The following is a 4,597-nucleotide window of genomic DNA, read 5'->3' as shown; positions in this document are numbered from 1 at the left end:
GCTGGAAGGGGGGCTCGGGAATAAGAGGTGGGGAAAAGGCACACATAAAATTTCCACGTATGATGTAATTTGACTATACACAGAAGGTCCGAAACTTTTGTGGTTGACATGCGCAAATACTGACGATATTTAAGTCAACAGTCGGGTTGATCGTTTTTTGAGCCATAATACATCATCATCGGAGGGCACAAAGGATGCCTTTTAGTGAGGTGAAATGTTAAAATGATGTCATATTTTCTCTTGAGTGTTGTTTTATAGATTGCTTAGAAATAAAAAAAGGTAATTAAATTGTAATCGTTTATATAAATGATGTCCTTCAAATTAAAATGATAATTTCGTCAATTATTTGCTTAAGATGTGGAAATAATAAAATAAAAGCAGTAAAAGCACAATCAATGTTGTGTGATAACTTACATCTATATACAAACAAAATATTGTTCATTTATTTATTTTATTTATTTGTTTTTATTTATTTATTTATTTATTTATTTATTTATTTATTTATTTATTTATTTATTTATATATAACAATTATTACATATCTAGACATTCCAAAAGGCTTTACGAAAAGTAGCCTAACCTTTCGTAGGAATATTCACGAAAACATTACCCTGGTTTTACTAAAAAAATGATAAGCCTATTATTAAACCATGTTATACACAAGTTAATGATGGTTGTACATTAATCATAGTTTAACCTTGGTATTTGTGATAATATCAGTTGTACAAATCAAACATAATATTAATAAGTTCATTTTATTAAGACATGCCTAAATGCCTCTCATTTTATACACAGTAAAAAATTCTGGTTGCCTTAAATTTTTTAAGCTGAATCAAATTAACCTTATGAGTCATTTGAACTTATATTATATTAAACTGACTTAAAACAGCTTGTTTAACTTATAAAATTAAGTTGTAACATGATTACTTTAGATTAATAAGTTACAATTAGCTAAAAACCTATGTTGTTATGACCAGTCATGTAATTGTTTACATTATATTATACCAACACCATAACATTAATTGACTCAGTGGTTTGTTTCCTATTCTCTGAATTTCCCAAAATACCAAATGCTGTTTTCAAATGCTCTTGGTTACAAACATCCATCATATTAATTAGTGCTCTGGGGCAGCAACATTAACACCAGTGGAAAGCAGAAACACAAGGCTTCATTCAGCAGTCTGGCCCACCCCGTTGTTCCTCTCAAACTTCCCTCTCAGAGGAACATGACAACGTATCCCATTGAAGAGAGCCACTATTTGAGAACCATGCAATGTCATAGGCAGAAGAATACAGAGTACTGAATAGAGAACGTTGTGTGCTTTCTGGTGGAAAAAGCTGCAGTATGATTTTCATTTATTCCTGCAGGTGATTTAACCAATTAAATAAATGAATAAATCTCACCTTCTCCCAGATCATCCATCTCTCCATTATTGAGCTGCTGATTGAGCTGCAGAGAGAAGCAGTCAGGAGCCTGCGGTTAAACCTAGGTTAGTTTAGGTTTAGATGGGAGGGACGTTCTCTCTGTTTCTTTTGGATGGTGATTAAAAACTGTAACTGAACTGCTTGGAATGAGCTTCAAAGAGGAGGTTCCCACAGTGAGTTTGTGTGAGAGCTTTGTCCTCGCTGCTTTTATTCTGCAGTTTGTGCGTATGAAATGGGATGCAAAGGTATGTTTGAAATTTGCCCTGGTTTGTTCAACTGCTCAGTTTAACCTGTGGCACTTTAAACCCCATTAAAGGAACACGATGACTTAAAGCCACCTTAGAGTGCTACAAAATCTGTTAAATTTATGGTGCAAAACCAACAGCCAGGTAAAATTTCATATAGTAAAAAAGATACGGTTAATTTACCAACAAACATTAATATGTTAACATGAGATCTAAAGTAGCACCTTTACCCCTTCAGGCCCAAATTATGTTCCAAGTTTCCAAAAAAAATTAAAGTATGTTTCCACAGTTCTTGAGGCTCCTATAAATGAGACCAAATTATAATAATAAAAGTCCAGCACCCTTTAAGTATATATATTTTTTGTCCATTTTAATGAACATCAGGACAGAACAGTTGTAACATTATACCAACATAAAATACAAAAAGCACATACATGATTATGATCTTGAAATTTATTTTCAAAATCACAAACATTAACATTGTAACATTTTTACTTTAACTTTGAGGTTTTTGTTTTATAGATTGCATTTTGTTTATTAAAAAAAAATATTTTCATCTTCCTCATCAGTTCACATAATGCCCATATCTGAGATATTTCTATCTGCTATATGCTCAAGTACTTCAAGAGTTGTATATTCTGCATATGAAAATTTTTCAACAATGAATTAGTACTAGACATGGGGCAGTATAAGATTCTGACGGTATGGTAACCTTGGATAAAAATATCAAAGTTTTACATTATTATGATTACTGCTCTAATATATATATATATATATATATATATATATATATATATATATATATATATATATATATATATATATATATATATATATATATATATATATATATATATATTAAATGTCTGGGTAAAAAGCAAAACTTTTTTCCTCTTTGAACACCCTATAACTTATTTTGAGAAACATTTATAATATTTTGGAACAGTAAACATGTCAGACTGGATAATTCAAATGAATCATTGACTTCTGCTGTCTTTATTTGTTTTAAAAACAATGTTACAAAAGGTTTTAAACTTTAATTAGTAAGTGCAATCCCTTTTTTTACATACAATCTATGAAATATTGCTAAACATATCAATAAATCTGAATAAAAACATTGTAAATGTGGCTTGTGTCGGTGTCTGGAGTGAAGTGATGCCACTCTGCTTTTCAGTGTAGTGGATTTTTTTCAAATTACAACATGCCGAGTCTTACTGCCATTTGATTGGATGACTATCATCCACTCCCATAGACTGCAGGCTTTACATTAGATGAAATGCTCAGGAACCACAAAAAACATGGTCTGACATGTGATGTTCATTGTTCTGGAGACAGGGTCTGAAGTGGCTACGGTAGATTCCATTTTGGTGTCTGCATCAAATTAAATTTACTTAAGTAATTAAATGTATATATTACATAATAATAGTGAAATAATATTTTATTATCATTCAGTATAACATAATTACTTATTAACAACATACAATACTTATAGAAATAAAAAAGAAAAAGTGATCTAGCAAATAGCTTTTTTTAATAATTAAAAACTTGGTCAAACCTGTTTTGAAAGATATGACGAAGAATAAAAAATCGAAATGACAATTAATTAGTATTCTGCAATTGCACAGTGATCAATAAATTAAGTTTTCAACATCAGATGAATAATTTTTAGGGCAGCATGGTGGCGCAGTGGGTAGCAAAATCACCTCACAGCAAGAAGGTCGCTGGTTTGAGCCCCGGCTGGGTCAGTGCTCTGGTTTTCCCCGCAAGTACAAAGACATGCGCTATAGGTGAATTGGGTGAGCTAAATTGTTCGTAGTGAATGAGTGTGTATGGACGTTTCCAAGTGATGGGTTGCAGCTGGAAGGGCATCCTCTGCGTAAAACATGTGCTGGATAAGTTGGTGGTTCATTCCACTGTGGCGACCCTAGATTTATAAAGGAACTAAGCTGAAAAGAAAATAAATGAATCATTTTATATATACATTTCTGTTACACTGAATGACATTATATTAAATTCACTGATAGATTAAATACCTCTACTTCAGAAAGCGATAGCCTTGCAGGAAAAGGACAGCCTGTTTGTCAGTTTTTAAGCGATCAAGCTGATGTTTGGTGATTGACGTTGACAACACGCTCAGTTCAGCCTTCTGGGACCTGTGGACATTTCGCTGTCCTGAAGGGCTCTTTTCATCAAAAAGGCCAAACGCTTGAAAGACAACAGGCGTTCTCCTCACTGACAATCTTGTTTCTATAGAGGAAGAGAAAACTCGCGTCTCAAGGGAGATACAAAAGCTTCTTCACAAGCCTGTGTGAGGAAACAGCATTCCTCAGGCCAGCAGCCACTCCAGGTGCTTTCTGTCATTCATTGTGCTGCCAATACAATCTAGAAAGACTCTATTGGACTGTGTAGGAGCAGTTACATGTCTGACTGACTCGCATTGCACAAAATTCAATTCAATCTTTCTCGTATTTACTTATATAGTGCTTTTCACAGAAGAGCAGAGAAGATTTTAAGGGTTAGTTCACCCAAAGAGAAAAATCTGTTATTAATTGCTCACCCGCATGTTGATTCAGTTCCTTGTGAGCTTTATTCGAAACACAAATTAAGATATTTTAGATCAAATCAGAGAGCTCTGACCCTCCAAACACAGCAATGGTCACGAAATCGACGAACGTCCAGAAAAGGAACCAAAAACATTCTCAAAACATTCCATGTGAATTCAGTAGTTCAGCTGTTATCGTACCAAGCTCAAAGGGCAACTTTGTTAGGCAAAAATAAAGTGTAAACACAATCGCCATTCTTCCACATCAGATATCAGATCAGGGTGCGGGCAATATGTACAGGCAATATGATGCTTCCTGTTTAGAGTCAGCAGAGTTGCCTGAGATCTGAGAGGTTTTATTGTTTATTTGATGTCCTGATTGTACC

The sequence above is a fragment of the Danio aesculapii genome, chromosome 7, assembly GCF_903798145.1.
Source record: "Danio aesculapii chromosome 7, fDanAes4.1, whole genome shotgun sequence".
NCBI classification, from domain to species: Eukaryota; Metazoa; Chordata; class Actinopteri; order Cypriniformes; family Danionidae; genus Danio; species Danio aesculapii.
This window is presented reverse-complemented; position numbering follows the sequence as displayed.